Consider the following 17010-nt stretch of genomic DNA (forward strand, 5'->3'; position numbering starts at 1 on the left):
TTTTCATGTAGCCATATAAGACAAAACCTATAAATACATACTGCTCGTGTTTCTGTCTGCACTTTACTGCCACCATTTGTTATTTTAAGTCTGGCTGCTGCACGTTTCTTTGCTGTGGCAACAAATGTTGCCAAAGTTCTGTTATTCATGTGTTTGGGTAACACAGATGTGTAATTATTTTACTGTCAGTTGCACAACACAGGTTTTGGAGTATTTGAAGATGCGTTTCTGGGATTTGCCTAATACACAGAAGGAATTTATTCAGTTATTTCAGATTTATGGAAGTTTTCTGGAAAGTAAGGAATGCATTTCAGGGCGATCGCAGCCATGGTAACTCAGGCATGCATCTGTAAGACAAGCAAATCAGCAAAACAGGAAGAGGATTTGTTCCATTGGTCGTGTTCCTAAAAGTAATGTACAGTACTAACAACTTACAGTAACAGCTGCAAGTGTATCATGTCTGTGCAGGTATGCTCTTTTTGCAGCCGTGAAAATCTGGTTGCGATAATACATAAGTACTGTTATTCCTAACTAGCAATAAGTAATTCAGCCTATTTTGGTTACAGGATGGTCATATCAGAAGCAAAAGTACTTGCTAGAGAAAAAAGTAGTTAAGTTAATGCATGGTTTTAGTCAATTCCCATCATAGGAGGAATCAAAAAAACTGATGTAGAAAGGCACCATCTTTTGACTTGGCTTTTCTGCCCTTGCTTCATAGGAATCCCCAGTAGTGTGCTTTCCTATACCATATTCCATTCCTTTTTAAATAGTACTCTATTGACTCCTATTTTACTGCATGTCCCTTTCCTAAAACCCCTGGCATAACTACATTATTTTCCCTACTTCTCAGTGAACTGCAGCTCCCCGTTTTAAAGAAAAATAAAAACAGAAAAGAAAAGACCTTTTTACTTTTGGAATCTAGCTTGTCTAATTGCCCTTAAATCTGGCTGTTTATATTCCTCAGACACTGAATTGTACTGGCTGATTGTGTTTCTTTGTACTTTCCTCTGTCCCAGGTGTAGCCCTGCTCTGTTCACCCTTGCTGCGCTCAGGCTCACACTTCACTCCCCTCCCACCCCATTCCCACCTATCCCCCATACCATTTCCTTTATACCTAACCACAGGTCCCTCCCAACTGTCAAACTCCTCCCTTTCCTGTTACACAAGCTAACACCCACTACACACTCTCTCCCTACCTTACAACTCCTCCCCACCCCAAACTCTCAACCAGCTCACCCTATTAAAGCCCTCTCCTCCTTTTCAAACATGCCAGACTTAATCATTCCTGTCATACTTCTGCCTGCACTGCTCCTCCTACACAACAAAACATCACCTCATCACACACTCTTAAACCCTATACATAAAGCCCCCACCTACCCTCTCCTAAACTGCTTTTCTTACCCTCAGCAACCCATACTCATCTCTGCATCTGTCCTTCCAATGAATATACTACTCCCAAAAATAAAAACTCCTCCTTCCAACCATACTACATCTAAGTAGTAAACAAAATACTTTCACAACTACCCACAAAAAATGAAAGCTTATGACTTCCCAAGGACTCCTGTCAGGTGATATGCACCCAAACTCTGGTCCTACCACTATTCCTAACACCCCACAAAATATCACCCCCAATTCTAATCAACCATCCATACCAAAAAATAAAATCTCCTTCTAGTCTATCAATACTCGAAGTATACTCATGAAACTAAGCCAAGTTTCATGCTTGGGTGTCTCTTCATTCCCCAGATGTTATCTCTGTCACAGAAACTTGGCTTAAACCTCAAAACCAAGATAAATACATCCTTCCTCCTGGTTATAATATACTTTGGCAAGATCGCTTAAAGAAAAAAGGTGGAGGTGTTGCTTTAGTTTACTCTAAATACCTCACTCTCTCCCTTCCTAAAGAACCAATTCCCTCCTTTACACCTGCTGAAATACTAATAGCAAACCTCAAACCCAATGAGTTTACTACCATCACAGTAGTAGCCATATACATTCCGCCAGGGGACAACATCCCTTAATGGGAAATATACTGCCATATCTCTCCCTAAATTTCCCTAATGAAACTATCCTTCTTGGGGACGTAAACATTAATTGGCATAACCTTGATAATCCAAACCCTCCACAACACATAAACCTCCATGGATTCACACAACTAATCTCCAAACCTACCCATACTAATAACTCTCATTTTTCAAGCTCCTTGATAGATTGGATACTTGTTCCTAACCCCAGCAAATAGCATAACCCTGAAACTATACCTGATGTCCTTTGTGACACTCACCTATAAAACTGCTATAATACATCACCCACTTCCCCAAACCACACCGGCTTATCACCTGCCGCAAAGTTTCAACCTTTAACCCAGACATTTTTAAAACCCTCCTCTCTAGAATTAACTGGAATTTCCTTACTCAGCTCCCACTCAGTGAAGGAGTAAATGCCTTCAACTCAACCTTCCTAAATATTTTAAACTCTCTAGCTCTATCGAGAAAACTTCGATTAAAGGCAAACATTTCACCCTGGCTAACTAAAACCACCCGTACCCTTATGAAATCCAGAGATAGGGCTTGGAAAACATGGGTACAAACCAAACTTCCAGCTGACCTCCTAAAGTATAAAGAACTTAGAAATCAGACAAAAAAACTTAACAAAGTCAAAAAAGACTTTTATTATAATCCACCCAAAACATTAAAATTGGATCCAAAACAATTCTGGAATGCTATAAACCAAATACTACATCCAGGTAACCCAACTTCAACAAACCCATGTCCTGACAAAGTCACCTGAAGAAACTGCCAATACTTTCAACACCTACGTTATAGAATCAATTTCCAAACTATTTAAGCCCAACCTCTCAAACAACAACACTTCAAACCTCCCTACACCCCTCAACCACTATCTCAGTAAATTCCTTCTCTCTCAAACCTGTCTCCACTGACGATATCAGAACTCTACTCTCAAAGCTCAAACCATGCTCTGTGTCAGCTGACAATATTCCTTCTTACTTTATCCAGATTGCTGCACTCTCCCTTGCTATGCCTGTATCTATACTAATCAATCGCTCCATCTCTGAGTCTAAAGTTCCTTCTGTCTGGAAACAGTTTTACACTCTTCCTATTCAAAAAGGAGGTAACTACACAGAAATATCTAATGTCAGACCTATAGCTATCCTCTCCCCTCTCTCCAAAATCCTTGAGAAATGTATATACAAACAAGTTATGTATTATCTCTTTCAAGAAAAACTTCACTCCAACACAGCATGGCTTCCATCCCAAGCATAGTACAACCACAGCTCTGCTATAATTTCTCAACACCTTAGTCCTTGCTAAAGATGATCACAAACCCATATCCTGTCTATTCCTTAAACTTTCTAAGGGTTTTGACACTGTCTCACACACTCTGCTACTTAGTAAACTTACAGACCTAAACTTCTCCCCTGATACAGTTGCATGGTTCTCTAGCTATCTCTGATAGGCTGCAGTCAGTACGATGGGACTCGGCACTATCTACCCCTCTCAGTAAGAACTGGTGTTCCCCTAGGTTCCATTCTTGGACCTCTACTCTTTATCTTCATCAACTCACTCCACTCCTCTGGTCCTCAAACTAACATTGTCCAATACGCAGATGATTCTATAGTCATAACTATTGCTAATTCCCCCTTAGAACTCCTAACAAATACCCAGACATCTTTCATAGGTTCATAGGTTCATACTAGGCTATCTGCCCTAGGGCATTTATAAGCCTAGCCAGAGTGTGTTTGGCTTTCGCCACCCATTTTAAATTAATTTTGCTATGCCCTTTTTCGAGGTTAGTATACTGTGCCTCTGTCTAACAGTGACACAGAAGTGATACCCAGGGTAAACCTACGATCTCCCATCCACTCATCAAGATTCCCCTTGAAGAGAGTCAATGAGGGACTCTGCCTAACCTGGACTGGGATTTTATTCCAGAGTGAAGGGAGCCTCTGGGTTATGAATCTGTCCCTCCAGCATGTACTATTTATTTCAGTGCTGAGGTTCAAGTCTCTCGAGCGCGTAGCTCAATGGGATTTGGATTTTCTGAGGTGCAGCATGTCCATTAATTCTGGGTTGGACATGGCTTTATACGTCAGGCACAGATCGCCTCTGAGCAGGCGGTATGCCACTGAGTAGAGCAGGAGTTTCTTTAACTGGGCAGCATATGGCATCTGTTTGAGCCCTTTGATCCTCTTGGTGAGGTACTTTTGGGGTCTTTCCAGTTGCTGCAGGTGTCTGGTAAGGTACATCCCAAAAGGGGCATTGTACTCAATTATGGGCCTGATGAGGGATGAGTAAAGAGGCACGATGACCTCCCCTGATCTAGATGTGAATCCCTTCATGATTAGGTGGGCTATATAAAATGTTTTTTAACCACTTTGGCCACGTGGTTGTCAAATGTGAGATTGCTATCAGCTTGGGTCCCTAGGTCCCTAATTACTTCTTCTGTACTTAATGGATTACCACCTATGTGGTAATTTGTGGGCACTTTGTTTTTGCCAAAGGAGATGACTATACACTACACTTTTTGGCGTTTAGCTTAAGGCCATGACTCTGGCACCAGTTATCTGTTTCTATGAGGTCCTTTTGGAGGATGCTTGTGTCGGCTGGAGAGTTGATTATGGCACCCAGTTTGCAGTCATCTGCGAACTTGGTCAGCCACAGTCCTTCTGTGTTGGCCTGTACCTCCGAGAAATATATACCGAACAAGAGAGGTCCCAGGACTAAGCATTGTGAGATGCCACTTGTAACTGGTTTGGAGTCTGACATGGCTCCAGCAATTCTAACCATGTGGGTTCTGTCCTTGAGCCAGTTTGCAAGCCATCTAGTGACATAGAGGTTTATATTTAAGCTGGTGAGCTTATCTATAATGCCCAAGTGGGGTATTGTATCGAAGGCTTTTGCGAGGTCCAGGTAGGCTGTGTGGACCACCTTCCCCTCGTCAATGGCCTTGGTGACTGTTTCAAAGAAATTGACCAGGTTTAAGAGACAGGATCTGCCCTTAACAAAGCCGAACTGGGTAGGATCCAGTGTCTTTAGGTCCCCAATATCTTTATTTATGAGGTTCATGATGATCCTTTCCATAGCTTTGCAGACCAAGCTAGTCAGGCTTATGGGGTGATAGTTTCCAGGCTCCATTGAGGCACCACCTTTGTGGAGAGGGACCACTGTTGCTGTACGCCACTCTTTGGGTACATATCCTGTAGTAAGGCTGAGATTGAACAGTAGTTTTATGTTTGGGTTTAGCTCTTCTTGGAGTTCATGTAGGACACAGCCCGGGACACCATCTGGTCCCATTGATGCTGTGTTTTTTGCTTTGGAGAGGGCGGCTCGTACCTGAGCATCTGAGATGTCAGGGGGGCAGCACTCTGCTGGGATAGATATTTGCCCTTTTGGTGGGGAGGGGGGGGAGAAGTTTGTGCTGAACCTGTCAGCTAGGATGTTGGCAATGTCTGTGGGTTCGATGTATTTTTTGTCATTTTGGACTAATTCTGAGCATATCTGGGAATTCCCACATAGGTTCCTAACATAACTAAAGAAAGCCTTGTGATTATTCTTAGTGTCCTGTGCAATTTTTCTCTCGAAGCTGGCCTTAGGCAATTTTATGAGTGCCCGTAGTTTTTTGCTGATACTGATCAGAGATGCCTTCCCTTTTTGGGATTTTGCTCTATCATGTAGTAGCTTCCTTCTTCTATTGTATAGTTTGTTTATGGCTGGGGTCCACCAGATAGGATGTCTGCCTTTGGAGGATTGGGTCTTGGTTTTATTTGGGATTGCATGATCCATGCATTCCTGAAGGTGTGCATAGAATGCGTTTATAAAGGATTCTGCAGTCTGGGCCGTATTTTCCACAGGCTCGGGGTCTTTGAAGGATTCCACCTCGGTTTTGAGGAGTGTGAAATTTGCTTTAGAGAAGTTTTTCACTGTGGTTTTCTGGGCAGGGGGTGGGGTCAGGATGTGAATATCCAGTGAGATTAGTTTATGGTCTGATATTACCAATGAGGGATACACTTCTGGTCTGGCGCTTAGAGTCCCCATGTTGGTGATGATCAGGTCCAGTATGTTTTCCCCTCTTGTGGGAGTGGTAACAAGTTGTTCCATAGCATTTGAGTTTATAAATTCTAGTAACCTTTGGGCTAGGGTGTTGGAGCTAGAGTAATGATCCCAGTCTATGTTTGGGTAGTTGAAGTCACCCAATATAATGGTGTTTGGAGAGACCTTCATATTTTCCAGTGTTCTCAGGAAGGCCGAGTAGGGTTCCTGGGTTTGGGAGGGTGGTCTGTAGCAGGCTATAAACTGGAAGGCAGTTTTACCCACTGTTAGTTGCACATGGATAGTCTCTGATGCTTCATGCTGTGCCACCAACCTGGAGATTTGGGTATCTTTGACGAATATTGATACTCCCCCTCCTTTTGTGGTTCGGTCCATGTTTTGGGGCCGAAAAGCATGGTATGAGGTATAACCTGGTAGTGCTAGGGTGCTCTCAGGATCCTTGAACCAGGTTTTTGTTACTGCACAGATATCGATGTTCTCCATGCTAAGGAGAGTTTCGAGTGCGTGTATCCTGAGGTTTACACTTCTGGCGTTGAGTAGCATTACTCTTAGTTTCTTATCCCTTGTGATACCTGTCGAGGTGGGTTTGACTTTTGAGCCTTGCCTAAAAAAGGCACTATGGGGGAAGCAAAAGCCTTTGCCAATATCCGAAAGCCCAGGGGTGACAGGTGCAAGCCGTCCCTAGCGAAGCATCGTGGCTTGTCGAGCATGTCATCCCAGGCTGACAGGCATTGGATCCCCTTTGAATGACACCAATACTTAAGCCAATTGTTGAAGTTGATCACCCTGTCTTCATATTGTGGCATCACTCTTGGTGAGGGTAAGATGCTACTCAAGGTCAGGGTCATACCGGCCAGGGCTATATGCTCAGACAGCTCCTCTATGTCTCTTTTCATGTAGTCCAGGGAAGTACGTCTCTGGTCATTCACACCAGCATGGACAATGACCGAGTCATATTTGTACTTGCCTTGGCGTGACCTGAGTGCTTGTGTTATGTGTCGAATCCTAGCGCCCGACAGGCAGCTCACCGTGACCTTGAGACATGGAGTAGAGACATGACCAGAGACACTCAGTAGAGACATGGCTCACTAATAATCAGCTCATCCTCAGCCCTAAGAAAACAAAATTACTACTCTATCTACCTAAATCTGCAAACCATATTAAACTTTCCTTCTCCATAAGGTCCCTAAACAATACTCCTATAGAAGTCGAAACTAGCACAAAACTCCTTGGCATTACCATTGATAACCAACTAAAATTCGAACTTCCCATTAACGATTGTATCAAAAAACACACCAAAAGCTAGGACTACTGTACAGGAACAACAAGTTCCTAACTATTGAAGCTAGGATTTCCCTTACCCATGCCTACCTTCTACCATGCTTATCCTATTGTTCCCAAATACTCACAGATCTGAACTCCTCCCTACTTATCAAATTAGAATCACCCTACCACAAAGTAGCTAGATTTGCACCTCAACAAACATAAATCTCACCACTGTCTCTCCCTTATATACCTGAACTGGCCCAAACTACCTCACCTGTTCCTACAACCTCAGCTCCAAATCATACACTCCATCCTATATCAACCTGATTTCTGCCCAAGTCTATCTTCTCTCATCTCTCACTACTCCCCTACCAGACTTCTCCAAAGCTCAACCCAAAACCTACTAAAAATCTATAAACCCAAATCCAACACAAGGTGCAACTTATATAGCTACCATCCCTCTATTGCATGGAACAAACTTCCACTAGAAATAAGGACCCTGGCTTACCCAAAACAATTTAAGCTAGCAACCAAAGACCACTTTAAAAAACACTGGTCCTGCCATTGTACTCACCCTCCCTGATTATTACCTGTGTTTATAGTACAGTCTAACTTACTAAAATTTACCATTAACTACTTCATCCTATGCTTCCTATGCAACTTCCAAAGCTTCTTCTATACTCTGCTCCCTGAAATTCTTATGTAACCTTTTAGGTTTCTGCTACTCTGCATACAAAACCTTATATTTACTCAACTCTCTTTCTAAACCAAAACATGCAACTTATTCTACTTTTTTAACATTCTTCTTTTTGTTTATAGTACTGTTTTATCTGTCAACAATATACATGTATGTAGCTTACGTATTTTAACTACCAAAATTCTCTATTGCTATTTTTATTGAAATGTATCTGTATTACTATTTTTATTGCATTGTATATCTTTGGAGCTTTTCTCCCCAGGCCTCCGCTGAAAAAGGGCAATAGCTCAGCCGGACACTCTCGGTCAATAAATGTAAAATAAAATAAAATAAATAAATAAAAATAGTAATCACATCAAGATTATAACTAGTGGTCCATGATTTAAGGTCAGATTTGTTAGTTATACTACTACTATTAAGATAAGCCATCTTTAGGCCCTAATGGTAATTGAGGGCTGTATCACCTGTATGGTGGAGTTAATAGTACTTTTCGAGTAACTAGAATGAATTATTAGTTTTTTAGGTTAGGGCCTGAGGTTGACCCCAATGTCTCCACCAAGATTACAAGAATAAAGAAGGTTAGTACTGGTAGATTGAGGTATTTGGGACTCACAAGTAGTTGGAAGAGATAAAGTATTGCATGACAAAGAAGTATCAACAAGGTTTGCTTATCCACATCTATAACACTTTTTAGGTGTATAAAAATCTGATTTTAAAATGTGCAGCGAGTAAAATAATAGTAAGAAAATGAACCTGACACAAGTAGTGAAATGGTTACAGAATGAAGGAGGATGGCATTTGAGGACTATTCCAGAACGCAGTCATTTTTTACATTTGAAGGTATCTAAGTTTGGTGTTAGATTAACAGGAATCTGGCAGTTTAGATTATGAGCTGTTAATGAGCTACTTCCTCTGGTATAGGGTTTGATTCCCTCAACCTTCATTTACCTACTCTGTGACCTTGACTAAGTTACTTAACCAGACAGTACTTTGGGACAACTGGGAATTTGGGCTAGGCTCTTCAGTGCTGTCCTGGACTGCATGCCTAGTAACTGCCTACAATCCTATGAATTTATGAGTTTATTCAGTGACTAGAAAGGCTGGGAAAAGCAAGAAAGTGTTTAGGGTGGAATAAGAAAGTATGATGCAATATGTTAGAAAAGTATTATAAAGAAATGAGGTTCTGTGAGTTAAACATTAGAATTAGGGTTTGAAAGAATTAGTAGATGATTTGATTGATTAAGGACTATGCAGTGATATAATAGTAGATTGTATGGACAGGGAATATTATAAAGATTTGTGCTACAACAGGCATAAAACATATTCAATGGACAAATAACCACTGTCTCAGATTCCTTACGTTGTCTAATACATCATTATATTCAGAGGTGGTTTAAGTAATTAGATTTTGATCTAATCAAATGAACAGTGTATGAAAGATAAATCATAGAGGTGTGCAGATAGCTGTGAGGGAGGAGCATAGAGAGAGAGGCAATTGGGAAAAGAATAAAGTAGGCTGAAGGAATAAAGAATGTGACATTTAAGTAGTATGAGAAATTTAAAATAAGGATCAGGTTTATAAGTGTACCTATGTATATGTATAATGTGATAAAACAGTGTGAGTGATACTATTATGCATATTAAAAAGGGGAAAGCTTGACTAATTAGTGACAGAGGTGGGTGGCTTTGTGTGGAATGTGTGTGTGGATGACTTCAGAGGTGGCTGAATGATGGAAGATTATGCAGGCAGCAATGTATGTTGTAATTAGTAAGAGTGAATGGAAAATCACAGTTTGCAGTGCTACCACCACTTTTTTCACATATCTGTGAGATAAAGTGAATTTACGTGAAAGTGTTAGAATGAGGGTATGTGAGGATGATTACAGAGGTCAGTGCTCCTGTCACTGTGCACTGTGGTCAATGACAGGGTGACAGAATGAATGATAAAATGATGCCACCACTCAATTTAGTGACATGTTAGACATAGTAAGTAATCTGAGACAGTGGTTACGTCTGGGAATAAAGTGAGGACCATGGAATGTAATGCTGCCACTTCTGAATCTAGTGATTTATTAGATAAAGTAAATGATTTAAACAATGGTCAGATGTGGGAATAAAATGAGGAAAATGGAGTACAATGTTGAAACCACCAAATCTAGTTATTTACTAGACAAAGTAAATATGAGTCAGTGGTTAGATGCAGGAATAAAGTGAGGACCGTGGAGTCCAGTGCAGTCACCACTGACTGTAGTAATGTATTTGAAAGAGTAAGTAATCTGAGACAGTGGTGAGGTGCATAAATAACATGAGGACCATGGAGTACAGTGCTGACACCACTAAATCTACTGATGTATTAGACATCATAAGTAATCTAAGACAATGGTCAGATATGAGAATAAAGTGAAGACCATGGAGTACAATGCTGCAACCACTGAATCTAGTGATTTATTAGTCAGTAATCTGAGACAGTGGTCAGATGTGGGAATATAGTGAGCACCATGGAGTCCAGTATTACCACTGCTGAATGTAGTAATGCATTAGGCAAAATAAGTAATATGATACAGATTTTAGGTATGGGAATAAAATGAGGACAACAGAACACAATGCTGCCATTGCTGGGTCTGTAATTAGTCAGATAATGTGTGGTACATACAATTTAAGTGTACAGTGTAGGCACATTGAAATGTAGTGTGCGAAGAGAGAAGAGTGTCATTTGTGAGAATAGTAAAGATGAGGTTAAGGAGTTTGTAAGAGTTATTAGATGAAGGTAATAGGAGGATGTTACAGTGAATATTGAGGAGCAAGAGGGAGAGTAATGGAGTACACAATATGTAATAACTTGTACAAAAAGAAGTACAAGGTCACCTTTTCTGCTTTGTTTAGGGTTTCACGGGCATCAGATGCTAGGCTTGCTTAGTGCTACTACAATTAACCTGACTGTCAGTCCTTAAGAGTGCACTAAGTCTGGAAGAATGTGATTTTTCTACAGTTATTTTCTTAATAGTAATACATTTTTCATTTCCTAGTTTGTTGTGTAACAAATGCTTATACTTTTTTTAAAGGAGATGTGGTCTATATGCTGTAGCTTCTGTGTATATTTAGTTCCCAATGTGTCTGCTTTGTTTAGGGACTCACTGTCATGAGATTTGCAAGCTTGTTTAGTGTTATTGTAGTTAATGTGACTGTGAGTTCTTTCAGTAGACTCTGTCATAGAAGTGTGTGATTTTGCCAGTACTCATATTTTGTAACTTGCTGGTCATGAATGTTAAATATTTAGCTGTGTGTAGTATGCTTGGCTGAACTGTAAACCATATGCGTTCCAAAATTTGCAGCTTATTTTTCTGGAGTTTTGAATATGCTTTCAGTTCATTGTTGTTGCTTTTAAATACAAGTGCAAAGTAGTGCATGTACAAGTTTTTTTTTCTTTGTTAGTTTCAAATAGCTATTTGTTGTTAGCATGGAAGTTTGTAACTGTTTTAGTTTAAATGTTTAAGGACACGTAACCCTTTCCTGTTTACCTTGAAAGCTACTGTAACTATCTGAAAGTCTCAGTTGCATGAAAGTGCTTCATGGCAGTGCTGCATTCTGTAATTATGGTGCTCATAGACTATTAATGACTGATTATATATTGGTATGAATCTGTAAAGTCTCTCTTCATTTTTTCTCATTATTCTGCCCCCTGGGCCTAGTTTTATCCTCCTGGTCTTGATTTTCTCATTTGCGAAGGAAAACTAGAGTGCTCAGGGACATCTCCTGCTTCAGTTTCTTGCTTAATGCTGCTCACCCTTTCTGTATGCACAGTTAACCACTATTACTCTCCGTTCAATTTATACATTCAACTGCAGCTATAAGTTTCCTGCCAGTTATTGCACACGGCATGTCCCAAACCTACAACAAAATCATGACTATTGCCTCAAACCCAAAACGTTCATAGAATTCAGATAAGTGCTGGACTTAAAAGTTTTTGTATATGAAGAAAGTATTATTCACTATTTAGGAACAGAGTAAAAAGTGAAGCACACACATCTGGAGTAGTCATTCTAGTGTCCTGCACATTGTAAAATACTCTCTATTTTTCTAATTACATTAACCTTCTAGACTCCATAGCTTTTTTTGCAGAAATTTCACTTAGAAATAGCCGCATGCTCTTGTCTGTGTAAATCTCATGTAGAATAGTTTCCACGGTTTATATTTTCCTAGGAAAGTAGCTGACATCTCACTTAGATCCTCCCTTCTCTGCCTTACGTCATACTTATCAGCTTCTGTTTCTTTTTTCTTTTCCTCTGTCATAATTGTAAGTCACTAACACCCTTATTATTCCAGCCCTCACAATATAACTATATTTATCTTTGTTCTTTCAGCCAAACAGATTGTTTCTGCAGAAGATAACTGTCTTGCAAGGTCTAGGTTCATTCAGTTCACCCTGACACAAGCTCACTTTGCTTCCCTAACCCCATCCCCGATCTCACCCAACCCTTGGCTACTTTAGCCAATCACACTCCAGTCTAAGCATTTTCTTCCTTTCTGCTTTCCTTATAATGAACTCCTCCTGTCTATTTCTTCATACAATCTAGTACCCATCGTAATTCTCCTACAGTTCCTAATACCTTACAGCTATCCCATCAGTTCCCTTCTGCTATATTCCTCTGCATTCGGCTTATTCATCCATCTCTTCATTCCTCACTCATACTATTTTTCCAAGCTAACTTTAGACCTACTAACTTTACAATATTTTCCCTTGCCCACATTTTTCACTTCCCATACACTTAGTGCTATCAACACTACATGTCAATACTTAAACCTGCTACTTCATTCTTTTTTCTGCTTCTAGCCAGGGAATAAGGATTTTAAACATCTGAGGAGCACCCTCACCCCCCTGAGTTTTGGAAGTGTACAAAAAAGAGCTATAGCTATAGGTTTGAATAAGTTAAACATCTGAGGACCCCCCCAGCTTTGGTGTGATATTGATCTATGAAATACTCATGGAACTCCTCCCTTACTAAACATTTTGAAGGCCCATAGACTCTGTGAGCTTAGGGACAAGAATTATCCATCTGGGTGTCTATGTAAGGACTTATCCTGTGACCTCCCTGCCAAGTATAAATATTTTCTCTTTGCTCTATTATCTCTGTAAATTCGACATCTTTCTCTCTCTTTCATCTATCTGGTCAATTCTCTGTACATCTTACTTTCTTCTGTCTCACAAATTTATACATTGATAGGATCTCCTATTTGTTTCTTATTTTATCATCTAAAAGAACCATATTTGAGTCACCATAACACAACTAGCAAATCACCTCCCACCACAATTCTACAACACCCCTTTTTCTCACCCAAAAAACAAAAACGAACCATAGTATCAGTAAACATCCATAGCATGAGAATGATATCACAGAATTTCATGCATGGATATCCCAATATTCTCCAGATATTATGAGAATTACCAAAACCTGGATAAAGTCCAACCTAAAAGACAATGAAATACTTCCTCCTGGATATGACATAATAACAGATCAAACCCTAAAAAAGCTTGTAGTATATCCATCCTATATTCCAACTTATACAAATGCAATCCTTTCAACTATAGTATTCCCAAATTCCACAATGCGAAATATTAATTTCATACCTCAGATTAAATAGTAAAAAAAAACTTTATATCATTGCTGTCTATATCACTGGAATATATTATACACTGGATAGCCAATACCATTCCTAATGAAAGCATCATACTAGGAGAAATAAATATTGACTGGTAACATATTACCTCCGACTTTCCCAGTTCCATTTTTAACCTATATGGCCTTACACAGCGTATCACCTTACCCAACAGATATAATGCAATGTATGACAAGATCTCTACCCTAGACTAGCTAATGGTCTCTGACCCTCACAAATACACCACCTCAGGAAGCCTTGCAGACTCCCTTACCAACCATCTTCCCCTTTATACTCATAGATGAATCACACATCATGTTAAACAACACAACTACAAACTGACCCATCATCTCACAGATTTCAGCCAAAACACTTTCAAATCGGCCACACAATCCATCAAATGGTCTGATCTAAAAATCCTCCCCATAGATGAAGCAGTCCTCACTTTCAATATAATCTTCTTAAATATTCTAAATAAATTAGCATCCCTTAGAAGAAAAAACAATCATGCCATCTGACTATCTAACAATACTAAACATTTTATGTATAACAGATATAAGGCCTGGATAAATTGGCGAATGAGCACAACACCAAACTTATACATGCATTTAGAGAACTACAAACCTTACAAAAAACAGGAAACCAGTGACAAAAAACATTACAGTAATCTGCAGAAGTGCGTTAGACATAATCCCAAAAAAGTCTGGTCCTCTATCAAAGTCTCCATTCATCCAGAGACAAAAAAAAATACAAATCCTTCGCCTAACCTTTCCCCACTTGAAATGGCTAGCCAGTGTTGTATATACTTCATAGACAACATAGCTGTCATTACTAAAAAACAACCCTAACATCCATAATACTCCTACTCCACCCAAACCCCTCTCACTACTAAATAACTTTTCATCTTAAAAACTGTCCCTACTTCATAGATGAAAATCTCAAACCACACTCACCTCCCACTGATAACCTCCCACCTGAATTTCTGAATATATTCTCAATGTAGCTAAATTGGAGGCTACGCTCTCTCCACCCAAGACTGGAACAGGCAGTCATGAGGAGAAGGTTAATACTTGCACCACACCTCCAGCCTCCCATAGATATACTAAACCACCACTGACAAAAATAAACATAAATGCATGAAATCATACTCGGAGGCTCTAAATAAAAACTTGCAAAAGCATCACAGACCTCCAAAGCAGACACGCAAAAAACTTGTACCTCCCATCACAAACCAGACAACACATGAAACACAAAATCAGTGTGCCACACAATCACAGCCCTTAAGGTGAAATAGCATACCTAACACACTAGTAATAGGCAACTCTATAGTCAGGCACACTGATGTCCCACTCATTAGGCTGGACAAGGAGAAGGTTACTTTTAGCTGCGTGTCGGGAGCCAGAATCCGCCACATAACACAAGTACTCAGGTCACTCCAGAACAAGTACAAATATGACTCTGTCATTGTTCATGTTGATGTGAATGACCTGAGACGCACCTCCCTGGGCTACATGAAAAGAGACATGGAAGAGCTCTCTGATCATGTAGCCCAGGTGGGTATGACCCTGACCATGAGTAGCATCCTGCCCTCACCAAGAATGATACCGCAGTATAAAGAAAAAATGATCAATTTCAACAACTGGCTAAGCTTCTGGTGTCATTCAAAGGGGATCCAGTGTCTGTCAGCCTGGGACGACATGCTCGACAGGCCTCATTGCTTTGCAAGAGATGGTTTGCACCTGTCACCCCTAGGCTTTTGAATACTGGCCAAGGCTCTTGCTGCCCCCATAGTGCCTTTTTTAGGCAAGGCTCAAAAGTCAAACCCACCTCCGAAACAGCACAAATAAAAAAAATGTGGGTTATGCTACTCAACGCCAGGAGTTTAAATCTCAAAATGCATGTGCTCAAAGCACCCCTCAGTTTGGAGAATGTCGACATCTGTGCAGTAAATGAAACCTGGTTCAAGGCTCCACAGAGCACCCCAGCACTACTGGGCTACAACTCATACCACACATTTCGACCACAGAACATGGACCGAAACACAAAAGGAGGGGGTGTATCCATATTCATCAAGGATACCTACACCTCCAGGTTAGTGGCGCAGCACGATACCTCCGAGATCATCCATGTGCAACTAACATCAGACAAATCTGCAATGCAAATTGTGGCCTGCTACAGATCACCCTCCATGACCCAGGACCACCACTCCACCTTTCTGGAGACACTGGAAAACATGAAGGTCATACCAAACATCCTGATATTGGGCAATTTCAATTACCCTACCATTAACTGGGAAAACTACTCAAGTACAAACTCCCAGGTCCAGCGCTTCCTGGAATTTATCAACTCAAATGCCCTGGATCAGCTGGTAAATTCCCCTACCAGAGGTGAAAACATATTGGACCTGGTCATCACCAACATGGGCGGCAGGTGTTCCACACCAGAGGTCAACCCGTCACTGGTTAGATCAGACCATAAACTAATCATTCTGGATGTCCACACCACACCACCACCTCCAACCAAGGAAACCACAGTGAAAGCTTTTCTATAGCAAACTTCACCTTACCTAAGAAAGAGGTGGTAAGTTTCACAGCCCCCACACTAAAGGATAACAGTGTCCAAGATGCAGGAACCTTTACAAATGCACTCTATGAGCACCTACAAGGTTGCATGGATCGTGCCATTCCTAGCAAAACCAAGACTCACTCCCCTAAGAGAAGGAAACCAGTCTGGTGGACCCCTGCCATAAACAGGCTATACAATAGAAGGAGGAAACTAATTCAGAAAAAAAGCAAATCCCAAGAAGGAAAGACATCCCTGATCAGTATCAGTAAGAAACTAAGGTCCTCATAAAATCCTCCAAGGCTAACTTCGAAAGAAAAATAGCCAAGGATTCAAAAGATAACCACAAAGCCTTCTTTAGCTAAGTCAAGAATCTAAGGGGCAACTCACAGATATGCTCTGAGCTAGCGCAAAATAGCACAAAATATACTGAACCCACTGATATTGCCAACATCCTGGCAGATAGATTCAGTGCAAACTTCACCCCCCTCTCACCCCCAAAAGGGCCCACAACAATACCAGAAAAGTGTAGTGTCCTGGAAATCACAGACGCACAGGTGAAAACAGCCCTTTCAAAAGCCAAAAGCACAGCATCAGTGGGGCCAGATGGTGTCCCAGGCTGCATCTTGCACGAACTACAGAACGAACTAACCCCCCACCTAAACACACTGTTCAACCTCAGCCTCTCCACAGGCTACATGCCCATAGAATGGCGCACAGCAATGGTTATTCCCCTCCACAAAGGAGTGGCTACAACTG

The sequence above is a fragment of the Protopterus annectens genome, chromosome 1.part1, assembly GCF_019279795.1.
Source record: "Protopterus annectens isolate FY-2018-M chromosome 1.part1, PAN1.0, whole genome shotgun sequence".
Classification (NCBI taxonomy): Eukaryota; Metazoa; Chordata; order Ceratodontiformes; family Protopteridae; genus Protopterus; species Protopterus annectens.